The sequence below is a fragment of the Calidris pugnax genome, unplaced genomic scaffold, assembly GCF_001431845.1.
Source record: "Calidris pugnax isolate Ruff unplaced genomic scaffold, ASM143184v1 scaffold124, whole genome shotgun sequence".
Classification (NCBI taxonomy): Eukaryota; Metazoa; Chordata; class Aves; order Charadriiformes; family Scolopacidae; genus Calidris; species Calidris pugnax.
In genome coordinates this window covers 1,794,878-1,808,918 of record NW_015090914.1, presented here as the reverse complement: position 1 = coordinate 1,808,918, position 14,041 = coordinate 1,794,878, and the positions used below count along the sequence as shown (strand labels likewise).

At 45.1% G+C, this 14,041-nt stretch overlaps 1 protein-coding gene across 1 annotated transcript in view; it reads right to left on the bottom strand.

The window, feature by feature from the left end:
* BMPER (BMP binding endothelial regulator) overlaps positions 1 to 14,041 on the bottom strand; it is a gene marked incomplete at its 5' end in the record, with an annotated part of 173,056 nt that overhangs the window by 115,231 nt on the left and 43,784 nt on the right. The window lies entirely within an intron of this gene.

Below are 14,041 nucleotides of genomic sequence, written 5' to 3'. Positions count from 1 at the left end.
CTGTCCACCAGGACCCCCAGATCCTTCTCCTCAGAGCTGCTTTCCAGCAGGTCCCCCCCTAACCTGTATTGGTGCCTGGGGTTCTTCCTCCCCAGGTGCAGGACTCTACACTTGCCCTTGTTGAACCTCATGAGTTTCTTCTCTGCCCAGCTCTCCAGCCTGTCCAGGTGGCACTGGGTGGTGGCACAGCCCTCTGGAGTGTCAGCCAGCCCTCCCCGGCAAACTTGCTGAGGATACACTCCGTCCTCTTGTCCAGGTCATTGATGAATTTATTGAACAAGACTGGAATATGTAGAACAAGGCTAGAGAGACACATAGACCTAAGCATGCATACACATACACACAGGCACAAGCGTGTAAGCACTCATGCACACAAGTAGGCACACTCACATAAACACATACACATGCACACAGCAGCACACACACACACACACACACATATATTCAAACACACACATTCACCTATGCATATGGAGGCACACACACAACTTATCCATTCCACTGGGGATGCTCCAGTTTTTTCTAAAAAAGAAAAGCCACCTCCTCACCCCCATCATGTCACTTTTTGGCAGTATGGCAAAAAAAAATCCGTTTAGACGACATCTTCCATTCTGAGCCATTACACAAGATGCCACTGTAAAGTTCACCAGTAATTGCTCTTGAGTATCAAAACAGTAAGTTACAAATGCAGGACTCAATCTGTCCCTGAGTTAACACCACTGAAATGAACCTAATTAAACCAGGAAATCACGAGTCACGCAGGATTACATGAAAAACAGCTTTGTTTTCCAAAATTTAGAGATAGCACATAGCAATCTCCAAAGACAGCAGTCTGCTGTTTTGACAGCGCTCTAGGAATAAGCGATAAAATTATCCAGTGGACATAATTAGTTTCTCGTTTTTATACCACCCAACCCAGCTCCCGGATTCCATTTCTACAAACAAAGTTATCTCAACTTTATCACAGAAAACCACATTCATTTTAATATTTGTAACCTTTTAAGTTCAGCATTGTTTAATTCAGATAAAAGGAGGAGACATCGAGTCTAAGTGGAACCGCGTTTAAAAGGGCTAGAACAAACTTCTTCCCTAGGGCCAGGTTTCCAAGCCGGTGCTGTTAAGACTTTCTCACTCAACTATGAGGTGGTGGTATTCGACAATATCTTATTAGAGGCCATTTAGATTTTGGAATTGAAAGCCAAAAATAAAAAAGCACAATCATCAGCTACCGTGTTTGAAAACTTCCATCCTGTTTCTTCTCATTACTTTCCTTTCTGCCCTGAAATGTTCAAGCTCCGAGTCCTCAAAAAAAACCCAAACCAAAAAACATTTAATTTCTGTCAACAGACTGGAGAGAAACATCTTGATAGTATTTCATAGGGCTGACACATCCTCATTCTGGTGTTTTGGCTGTTGTAAGACAAATTGTCACACTCCTACACATTTTCAACGTATTGATTCTGATTTATTAAACTGGTAATTTTGCAAGCTATTATAGAAGCCTAAATTTTATCCAAATTACCGCTCAGCACTGGAGAAATGGAGAGGCAGAATTTAATACATTTGATATTATACACTACCCAGAGACTCTGTGCTTAAGTAATTTATAATTAATAATTAGTTGAACCACAAAAATGCTTGTTGGCATTCTAGATATGAATATTTCAGTCTATTCTGACTGGGCATGTGTGGTATGCTACATTTTATTTTAGTTTTTCTTCCGTGGGCTAGTGTCATCCCTAGGAGAAAATCTTCCATCTGATAAATTGATATAAATTTCAAATGAGCTTTTAGAAATTATTTTTGTGGTACCGACTTAAAGCTCCTACTCCCAGTATGACTGGTTTGCTTTGCTTGCAAGAGCACAAATACTGTATAAATCCTGTACGTCGGAAATTATTAATTTGGTTTTTGCCTTTGCTTTCATCTGCCCACTTCCAGGACACATCTTATGTGTGCGTCCCCACTTCAATAAATATAAGTATTTAGAAGAAGATAAGAGTTCAAAATGAAGGAGAGATGAAGGAATTTGTGGGGAACTGGAAATTGCAGATTTTTCTCTCCCTGCTATCTGGGTTTTCATGGGCAAGCTGGCACCTTCCCTTGCTCCAGGGTCCCAGTGAGCCTGAGCCTTGCTTGCTCCCCTTGGAGCACCATGTGCTTTACAAGTTGTTTTGCAACCACTACATCACGAAGGAAAAAATTATTCCCTAAGCATGACTTGGCTCCCCTCCCTTCCCCTAAACCCTATCACATTCTGAGAAGGGAATATCCTCTCTGTTTGAAACCCATTGCCTTACATGAAAAATCAGAGTATAACGGGCTACTCACTAAAGTCTGAGGAGCAGTATCAGGGAACAAGCAAGCAAAATCCAAGCCTGCTTTGGGAACTTTGCCACCTCCTCTTTTCACAAGTTTGAAGAAAATCTGAGATAAAGAATTTCCCAGAGAGTGACAGCAACGAGAGGCTGCCGGATAAGACACTTAGAAAGAGAAACACAGGCAGTCATTATGAGAACTGCAAAAAGTACTTTCGGTCATTAGATGTATTAATAGTGCCCTCATTAACTTCTAGTCTGACTCAGAGAAATACTGCAAAAACAGTCTCAGGGGAACAACAGCAAGCGTGCTACACAGGCCGATGATTATTTCTGCTGATGTACAAGCACTTTTCTTCTGCCTCCACCCCCCTCAGCCCTCAAATTACAAAAGCCTGTAACTTACTGCTCATTTTATATAATTGCTTGCTGTTACCTCTGCTGCATCGAAGACTCTGAAAGCAAGAATGTGTCCTCCAAACACCGTAAGCTAAAGCTTCAAGCCGTGCCCATTTGAACACGGAGTAAAACCCCACAGCCCATACTTCAGGAGACAGAGCTATTACTGCTGGCAAGGGATGTAACAACACAGGGAAAGAAAAGGCCTCCCTGGCTTGGTTTCCACCAGGTGTTAACTTTTACCGGCCCTATTCCCCTTTGGCTAGTTTATAAAATGCTCACTGTGTTAGAATGAGGTTCACAGTCAAAAAGACAAAGTCATAGTAGCAGATGCTGTGCGAGTACTACTGATATTTCACACGTTCACATCAACTACAAAGAGGAGTGTATAGCAGAAAATATAATAAACACAGGATTTTCCCTCCCTGTATGGTCCCAGACATGTACTTACCTATACTTGCTTAAATGCAGCACTAAAAAGAAACCTAGAGGAGGGAGGAATGGTAATTGCAGGAACCTTGGGGAATTTTAAAAACTGACCTCCAAAGACAGAGAGCAGGGCAGCTCAGCTGGCTGCTGAAAGAATAAATAGTGCATCAACAACTGAGATTGCTTGGAAGAATTGCTATTCAGCTGCACCCCAGAGAAGGAAAGCTGTGCTGCAACTAGGAGAGGGGGCAGAGAACAGACTGAGGGCTGAAAATCCTCAGACTTCTTGGAATTAATTATTTTCACATACATTGTCGTTTTCGAATTTTTGTTCAGCATGTTGAATACTTGGGTGCAGCACAGAGGATGGTAACAGGAACAAGACTCTCCTCATTGTTATGATCTCAAAGCTGAAGTCAGCCCTATTTTTTTCCTGTGAAGAAAGATACTGTTGGCAAGGGCACGTTAGCTTCTGTCCTACTCTCAGAGAACTCTTGGTACCGTCTTCTCAAGAAAGAAAATTAAAAAAGGGAAAAGAAACCACACAAAGCATGCAAGCTACTCAAATTCTTTTGGGATCAGACACCTCAAACACCAGATCTGAGCCTGCTGGAAATCTGGACTTTGCACTTTCAATTGCATTGGCTCTGACATCCAAGTAGAGGTGATAAAGAAATTTCCATTTCAATGATTTTAGCACGAAATATTGAGTAATGCTGCTAAACTCCAGTTAAAAAATAAATTGAAAAATATTATATAAAAAAAAAACCAACAACAAAAATCCCCCACACATCTGCTTTCTGTAGAAAACCTCAATGCTTTGTTACAAAGCTTCTGGCAGAGAACTGAAAACTTCTTGGGTTTTCAATGAAGCTTGAGATTGTCAAGTTTAATGGTGTTCTAGTCATGTTTGGGACAGAAGTTTAGGCACCATGAGAGCGTGACTTCCTGGAAGAAACTTTAGACATCCAGGCAATTTCTATCACTAGAATTAGAAAGCATTTTTAAGGACTCACCCTTCATATAGAAGCACCTATGGTGGGAGCTGGGGGGCTTACATCCCACTGCTGACTCTAACCCTGAGCTGCCCACAAGGATTCCTACATCTTTCCTTCAGATTGATGTACCCACAGCAGGGTGCCAAAGATGTTATGATAGTTTGGCTCCTAGTCAAGTTTTATTTCTGACAGGTTAAAGGCAGAAGAAGTAAATCACTGTCATGTCTCAAGGAACATTTTTTTTCTTTTCTGTTTCCCATGTCTATTTTGACAGCCCATGAATTATTCTGCCTATTCTGCTCTCAGCCTAAAAACGATGAGTTGGATAAAAAAAGTCACACCCTGTCACGATCCTGAAAATAATTTGCTGGGTATCATTTTCCTCCCCCTCCTGACTATCCAATGTGTTTGTCTCTCATGTGTCTCACATGCCATGTGTCTCAGTGTGTTTGTCTCTCATCCCTGCTGCGGAGAACTCCCTGTCCTCTCTCTGCCCAACTGAATGTGGTGACTTGGAGGACAGGGGGCAATGGCAAGAAGTTCCTGCCTGCTGCAACAGGCACCGCAGTCGCACCTTCACAATGACTATCCCACCTTCCAAGTTACCATAGCAGAATAGGTACAGTCCTCTGCAAGGATGATAGTCCTTCCAGCTTAGAGGTGTCATCAAGCTGGAAGGATGACACCCCTAGAGTGTCTGCTGCCTCCCTGGGGCCCAGGTTAGTGATGTAAGGAAGACCCTTACCTCCCTAGTCAGCCCTCAGATTATTACCACCTTTTGATCTATCAGGTAGGCAGGGATGAAGAAATCCAAGGGCAATGAAGAAAGATTTCAGGACATTGAGACAACCAGTCAAAGGATCAGAAGCACAAGTCGTGTTCTCCTCTATCCCTCCAGTTGCGGGGAATGATGAGAGGGTCAATAGGAAGAGCCAACAGATCAATGCCTGGCTCCAAGCCTGGTGCTACCAGCAGGACTTTTGGTCAAAGATGACCATGGTTTGATTTAGAAGACACCAGGCCTGCTGGCAATGGGCAGGAATAGCTTATCTCACAGGAGGAAAAGGGTTCTAGGACAAGAGTTTTAAGGGCTCATTGAGGGAGCTTTGAAGTAGACTCGAAGGGGTGGGATGGGGATGTAACTGGGCTTGTTAGAGAGGTGCCTGGGTGTAGTAGCTCAGCACTTGTAGGGCAGAGTGCTAGTATTTTGGAGAGCCAGAATGCCTACCAACCCTCACGGGTGAAAACTACGCACTCAGCTCCCTCCCTGAAATGCTTATACACCAATGCATGCAGCGTGGGGAATACACAGGGAGAACTGGAGATCTGTGTGTGGTCACAGGGCCATGATCTCATTGCAATTACAGAGACACGGTGGGATGGCTCACACGACAGGAGCACTGTCATGTATTCTTTTTTGGAAAGAGAGTCCTGCAAGGCGAGGTGGTGGAGTTGCTCTGTATGTGAGAGAGCAGATAGAATGAATCCAGCTCTCCCTGGGCACAGATGAAGAAAGAGTTGAGAGCTTGTGGGTAAGGATTAAGGGACAGGCTAATATGAAAGACAATGTTGTGAGTGTTTATTACAGGCCACTTGATCAGGATGGGGAAGCTGATGTGGCCTTCCACAGATAGCTGAAAGCAGCCTCGCAATCACAGGCCTTATTTCTTATGGGGAAATTCAATCACCCTGGTATCTGCTGGGAAGGCTACACAGCCAGGCATGTACAAACCAGGAGGTTCCTACATCAAGCTGGAAGGATGACACCCCTAGAGTGTCTGCTGCCTCCCTGGGGCCCAGGTTAGTGATGTAAGGAAGACCCTTACCTCCCTAGTCAGCCCTCAGATTATTACCACCTTTTGATCTATCAGGTAGGCAGGGATGAAGAAATCCAAGGGCAATGAAGAAAGATTTCAGGACATTGAGACAACCAGTCAAAGGATCAGAAGCACAAGTCGTGTTCTCCTCTATCCCTCCAGTTGCGGGGAATGATGAGAGGGTCAATAGGAAGAGCCAACAGATCAATGCCTGGCTCCAAGCCTGGTGCTACCAGCAGGACTTTTGGTCAAAGATGACCATGGTTTGATTTAGAAGACACCAGGCCTGCTGGCAATGGGCAGGAATAGCTTATCTCACAGGAGGAAAAGGGTTCTAGGACAAGAGTTTTAAGGGCTCATTGAGGGAGCTTTGAAGTAGACTCGAAGGGGTGGGATGGGGATGTAACTGGGCTTGTTAGAGAGGTGCCTGGGTGTAGTAGCTCAGCACTTGTAGGGCAGAGTGCTAGTATTTTGGAGAGCCAGAATGCCTACCAACCCTCACAGGTGAAAACTACGCACTCAGCTCCCTCCCTGAAATGCTTATACACCAATGCATGCAGCGTGGGGAATACACAGGGAGAACTGGAGATCTGTGTGTGGTCACAGGGCCATGATCTCATTGCAATTACAGAGACACGGTGGGATGGCTCACACGACAGGAGCACTGTCATGTATTCTTTTTTGGAAAGAGAGTCCTGCAAGGCGAGGTGGTGGAGTTGCTCTGTATGTGAGAGAGCAGATAGAATGAATCCAGCTCTCCCTGGGCACAGATGAAGAAAGAGTTGAGAGCTTGTGGGTAAGGATTAAGGGACAGGCTAATATGAAAGACAATGTTGTGAGTGTTTATTACAGGCCACTTGATCAGGATGGGGAAGCTGATGTGGCCTTCCACAGATAGCTGAAAGCAGCCTCGCAATCACAGGCCTTATTTCTTATGGGGAAATTCAATCACCCTGGTATCTGCTGGGAAGGCTACACAGCCAGGCATGTACAAACCAGGAGGTTCCTACAGTGTACTGATGATAACTTTTTGACTCAGGTGGTGGAAAAGCCAACAAGGTGACATGTACTCTGGACCTAGTTCTGACAAACAAAGAGGGATTGGTGGAGGACATTAAGGTTGGGGGCAGCCTCGGCTATCGTGATCATGAAAAGATTGGAGTTCAGAATCACGGGTAGTATGTGCAAAACAAAAAGAAGAACTGAAACCTTGGATTTAAGGAGGGCTAACTTTGACCTCTTCAAGAAACTGCTTGGAAAAATCCCACAGAGCAGGCTGCCCAGAGAGGTGGTAGAGTCTCCTTTTCTGGAGACATTCAAAACCTGCTTGGACACATTCCTGTGCAACCTGCTCTGGGTGGACCTGCTTTGGCAGGGGGTTGAACTAGATGATCTCCAGGGGTCTCTTCCAACCCCTATCATTCTGTGACTAAATAAGGCAACAAAATTAATAAATATGTTCATTAACATTTAAAAAATGGATGGAATCCAAGGATTCTTTTTATATGACTGGTTTGGTGTAAGAAATATTAATTTATTACATATCCCAGCTGAAGAATACTTTATCAGGAGGGTTGGAAAATTTGCTCCCTTATCAACACAAAATGTTTCCAGGAGAAAAACCAAAAGCAACACTGTAGGATGCAGAGCAAGGAAAATTTAGGTAGACTGATAGCAAGTCAAGATGGAATTTGTCTATCACACTAGATCTCAACAGCAACTCAAACTTAATGACCCCAAGTTTCACTTTTACGTATTCTACAAAAGACATTAAATAGGAACAAAGTTGATGGCTACAGCAGGATTAAGTAAAAAGGTACAGTACCCAAAGTGATGTAGAGATCTGACTTGAGAGAGGGGGAAAAACTAAAACCCAAAGCCCCACACGTAGCAATGTATTGCCTCCAATCTTAATTTTTTTTCTTATATTTACTTTTACAATTGGACAAAGGAAAACAAGTAGGTGTTATGCAGTTAATTAAGCCGTCTTGTGTAAATTTTTTTAGTAGTATTGTGCGTACAAAGACAGCTTGTCTCAGGACACAGAGGGCTGTGCGCAAGTTTAAAATCATTAACTATTGTTATGTGGTAACAACCCCCAAACCTGTGACATCCAAGTTTATTTAAACTGAAGGGGTGACAAACATGAAAGCCAAGCACTTCTACTCTTCTCGGCCTTTCCTTCATTGTAAGACCAGCCAGAAGGGTCTTGGACTCTTCATAAAATGTTTGGCAAACAAAAGCCCTGTTAATTGACAAGCTATTGCTTTTACTGCTTCCTACCACAACTTGTGGGAATCTTTTAGACCCAAATCAATTCTGCACACAAGCGTTCCCACGAGATGCCACACGCATTCCCATTTGAAGCCACTTACAAGAAGTGCTGCAGCCACCTCACATAAAACCTTTGTCTTTGCCAGGCACTTCTGAAACCACATGCGACCCTTTCATCCCCTGCTGGCCAGCAGGTTCTTTTTTTTTGTTTGTTTGTTTGCTTACTTTAACCAGGTTCTTTGTTTTCTGCAGTCTTACTGCTTTCTTTTCCCTCCAAGATAGTCCCTTGCCTTTGCAAGCAGTGAGTTAGAGCAGAGATGTTTGCAGTCTTCATTGCAGCCCAATAAAAAAATAGTCCCCTCATCAGAGGCTGCCTGTTAACAGCTCTCCTTTATTGTAAAGCTCTGTGTACTTAATTCTCCTTTGTCAATAAGAACAATCAATCTCGGCCTGTTAATTAGGAGAAGTTTAAGGAGACACAGGACAAACATCTGACAGCATAAGCTCTGTTCCCTTGCTGTCAAGAACAACTGCAGCTTACACTGGAAGTATAAATCTGTATTATCACTATTTAAAAGCCGTCAACCTGCACTATTTTTTTCTTTATATGCTTTAGGTATGCAAAAGCCATCCTGCTCTGTGCATTCATTTCCTCTGAATGATAAGAAGTCCTGGATGCTTTTTCTCGGTACAGCAAGAGGTTGGTCATGTGATGCACAGTCAGGGGGTGTTGTTAATCAAGTGTTTACTTAGGCCCTTCAGGTACCATGGGAGTTTTAAGTCTTTCATGTCTTCTAGTATTACTTAATTCATTAATAATTGCAATACCATCTTGGATTATCAAACTGGAAAGACAGTCTTTGTCTAAACAACAGCTGTATGAAGGCAGAACTCTTTCTTCCAGTTCCCCAGCGTTTCCACCCTCCTGTTCCAGCAGGAAAAATTTCCTGCAGAAATCTGCCAAATCACCCTTTCATCTTTCTTCTTCCACAGTCCCTTCTCTCGGGGATGGGAACACATGTCTTTATGATATAAAGAACAATGGGCACTCATACTTGACTGGTGGCCATAGATGTCATCACAGAAATAATAACTGGGTAGTGCTATGTGAGACGGGGGAGAAGGAGGAAGAACATCTGGAGGTAGAACCCTCTGACTGCACTTCCAGAGAAGCATGGACCAAGCTGAATGCAGAAGGTAAATTCAAACTGAATCCTGAAGGACAGGAGGGGCAAGCAAAGGGCTCTGAGGAAGGAAGGGATATGAGAAAGATGCTGTGTGTTCTGGGCCCACGATCCTTAAAGAGTCACCTGGATTTTCAGGAAGCTGCTCAATACCTCTGCTCCCCTGGAAGTGTGCCCAAACTGGTCACAGTCTCTTGCTGCACAGAAAGACTTCTTCAGTCGTCACTAAAATGAAAAGTATGATGAAGGGTTTCTGCAGCCTGAGCTGAGAACATACTCAGACTAGGTGAGCTAGGAAGCTCTGCTCTGAAGGTAAGAGAACACTCCTACCAAATGACCATCCCTTTGCTTTTCCACTCCTGACTACAACTCTTTGTCTACTTTTCTTAGGCCCCGAAGTGGGGGCAGACAGTGTCTGCTGGTGTTTGGAGCTGAATCAAAGCAGCTGGAGTACATGGAAATTTGGGGAGATCAGTGTTTGGCACTGCACTGAGGGCGGAAATTTGAATTTGGACATAGCTTCTGCTACCAGCCTTCACTGAGGATACACTTAATTGCGTGTTCCTCCGAGCTTCCCAGTAGACTGGAGTACCTCCCCTGCAGTCCATTGTGGTGGGAACTTATTTCAGCAGCTCCCAATGCCTGTTAAAGCCAAGCTGTTAAAGCAGTATCAGGGTGCTTTATCACCCAGCTGAGTGCAGGGGCATGATCCATCTCAGCTATCTTCAGCCATCTCAGAGGCCAGGGAGCCAGGGAGTCTCCCCCTGTAGTTAGTGGAGGAAGATAGGCATCTGCAGAGAGTAATCCATCCTACATCTCTCTCTCTCCATTAACTGAAGAGGAGCCCAGATAAGCAGCTTAGACCAGACACATTACTTCTGAATAGCTGGAGCTAGACAAGATGAATTCCATACTCAAGTGTCCAAAACACTAACATATGTAGTTTCTCATTACTTATCACAGTTGCAACGCCTGTTACTCATTGATTTAGAAACAGATTTCCTTGGTGTGATTTCCTTTTCTTTGTGCAAAACTTTCATTGTGCAGTTTTTGCACCCTAGCACTCGGGAACATAAATGACAAGACATTTCCTGCACAGACCCCCGCGTACACCTGCAGACCAGGAGCTGTGTGCGCCTTCAGTCCCTCTCAGCACACCCGAGCAGCGGTGTGAAAGCCCACGAAGATGCAAAGATCAAGGTGGGGATGCTTTTTAAAGTCAGGTCTCCAAGGGCTCTGAACTCCTGCGCTCCGCTTCCAGTCATTTGGGTTTTACTTGCCTGAAATAACTTTGCAAGAGCAGCTAAAAAGCAAAACAATGCTGCTCGGGGATGAGATGTGTGTGACTGCCCTGCCAATGCTCGTCCCCACGACATCCCTCCCTGCAGGACAGGCAGACGGCGTGACCCTTCCTGCTCCCAGCCATTGGCCATCCCAGCAATGCCGAAATCCAGCCTCCCACCGTTTCCCACACAGGTCCTCCTTCCCCCTTCTCCCCGTGGGGGGATGGAGGAAGAGGGGTCCTGGGCTGCAGCGTCTCCATCGTGCTGCGCGCTCTCGGCGTGGTGGCACCTCATGCTGCTGCATGCCTCGCATGCCGAAAGGCACAGTGCCCACGGTCTGGGTAACAGCCCTCCGAGTCAAAAGGGGCCAATTATGAGTTTGGATACTACCAGTTAAAGATAAGCTTCTCCATGGTTACCGCTCCCATGCAAGGTCACTTCCCTGCCAAACCTCCTCTCCTCCTGCCCTGTCTCTCTCTCTCCTTCCCTCCCTCCACTATTTTTATTTTTTATTTTTTTCCCCCCAAACGTGCTACATCAAAAGAGAAAATGAAAACATTCAAGATAATCACAGTCTGACTATTTTAATGCGGGCTGTAGGAAAGGAAACATGTAAGCCAAGTGCTCTCACTGTGCAAGCAGAAACACACTCTCGACCTCATAAAAGTAGTATCTGAGAAATAACACTTGATTAAAGCAGCCAGTCCTTCATTTAAGTAGGTGCTTATGGTAGGGAAAATATCCAAGGCTATCTCAAAAAGCAGGAACGGGCCAGAGAGATGAATTATTGCGAGACAGCTGGGTTTCAGCCTGGGTGCCAGGAGATCCCTATTATCCCGTCCACCTTTCTTACACAAATGCCTCTCCCCAGAGAAACCAAGTCATTAAAAGCCGTCTCGCTCACTCCTGACAGGCAATATGCATTGAGTGAGAGGTGATACATTTTCATTTTCAGCAAGAAATCTTAGTCGCCCTGAGGAGCAGCTCGCTCAGGAGAAGGGTAATGGAATACGGGGCCTTTCATCTCCACTTCACCACCGCCAGCGCGGCCTGGCGTGGTAGCAACCCAAAAAGCTATTAGCTTTGTTTCGGTTGTTTCAGTGACCTCCATGAAATGAGTTCGGGTGGGTTTGGTCTGGTTTCCAGTAGACAATAACTGGAACCACAAGTGGTGTTAAAGAGAAACCTTATTAACAGGTTGAGTACGCAGCGGGTAAGGATGGAGTGGATCTCCTGCCTGCGGCCATGCCATGTCCAGGGCCCAGGAGCACCAGAGAAGCCCCCCAGTCAGCCCACCTGCTCCACCAAGACAAAGGTTCCCAACTCCTAAGATCCCTGCTTTGTTCTCATTTGCACAAGCAATGTGTGTTAAAAATAAAAAAACAACCAAAACTCCCCACTTTAACAACCGTTTCGCATCCCTTAGGAGCTCAATAATATCTGGTAGGTACCACTTTGAGCTGAAAATACCACAAACTAGCACTACTGAAGAGATTACTGAAGACTTATATGCTTATAAGTATCTAAGGGGTGGGTGGAAGGAGGAAGGAGGAAGGAGCCGGACTCTGAAAAGGGTTCCCAGTGACAGGACGAGGGGCAACGGGCACAAGCTGGACCATGGGAAGTTCCACTCCAATGTGAGGAAGAACTTGTTTGGGGTGAGGGTGGCAGAGCCCTGGCAGAGGCTGCCCAGGGAGGGTGTGGAGTCCCCTTCTCTGGAGATCTTCAAGCCCCACCTGGATGCTCCTGAGTGATGTGCTCTGGGCAGCCCTGCTTTGGCAGGGGAGTTGGACTGGGTGGGCTCTAGAGGCCCCTTCCAACTCTCACAGTTCTGTGACTTGCCTGCTGACTTTTGAGAGCATCATTTTGCAACTGTAGAATTCTTTTTTTTTGTACAGTGTGAGTGTGGTACAGCCCCACGTCTCTCCGGGCAAACAAACCTCAGCCGTCCCCTTTTATTTCCTTCCTATTCAATGCTGCCTGCAGTCCCAGCCTGAGCTTCCCCCAGGACAGTGCTGGTCTACAGAGTCCAGAATAATAACACTGTTAGAAAAGTTTGCTCCCACATAAAATGCTGCATTCACCTTGAAGCGAGTGTCTTGAATCCTTACTTCACCAAAAACCTTTGGTAATAATTTGTACCACTTCCTCTGTCACATTTCCACAAGAGACCCACTAAATAGTTACAATTTCAAATCCCACAAGAAATCTAATTTGGGGTGAAGAGCTACCTTTCATCTATTTAAAGCCTGCACAAGTCACAGCACGTCACACACAAGCCTGTTCCCATCCCATCGCGTGACTAGATAGGTATCTTTAAATAAGGCAACCACCAACTGCTTAGATAAGAGACTTACTGGGGACCAGTTCCCAAAAGGGGAAGGATGTAAAGCAGGCAGCAAGCTGCTGTCACAACCCCGAGGATGTCCCCGCTATTTGCTCCCAATTTAAATTACATGGGAATTAACACAGGCCCAAATTCTGAAGGAATTTGGCAAGAGGCAGTGAAAAAAAACAAAACCAAAAAAAAAGGCATTCTGTAGAAAGGGAAGGGAGGTCAGGTGTGACTTGCACACAGACAGTGTCTCCTCTGTCATAGGTAAGATTCAGAATTAGAGCTGGATTTTTTATACAGATGTCATTAACATCCAAAACCATCACACCGCCTGTCTTGGAAGGGATTTCAAGCCTCTTGCTTGAAGCTTTAAGACTCTTACTCTCAGTAGCTGCTGCGTTTCCTTCTCTAACATACCTGAGACTGGTAACTGTCAAGGAAAGACCCTCAGGTATGATCCAATATACTCTGTACTTCTTTATCTTATCTCCCCTAGACACACACACACACACACACGCTCTTCTCAGCACGGTTGTTTTTGCTACTTTGGGAACAAAGGCAAGTTGATCAAGGAGATGTTGGCACGCCGACAACTGGGCAATAGGCAAGACCTGTGCGGTGCTCGGGAGCACAGCCTGTAAAGACTCAAGCATGTCTCCACAGACTTCCCAACCATCCAGACCTGCCTCCCCCTGAGGAACATGACTAAGGGAAAGCAGCCTGTAAAGCTACTGCTTTACAGCTGAAGCCGAAGGGAGAGGGAGAACACCGGGTACACAGGGAGCAATGTTCTTCAGCCTGGGACAAGAGGCATCCAGCAGAGCAGGAGCCCAGGGCGTGTATCACCGTGACATGTGTGACGGCGTATTTTCATTATTACAGGATTAAAACTTTAAAAAAAAAAACCAAAACCAACCAACACCCACCTGAGCAGCCTAATTCTCCACGGTAGCAGGGATTATTTAGTGTAAATTAATTTTGCAGGTTACTAGGATTTTTTTTTT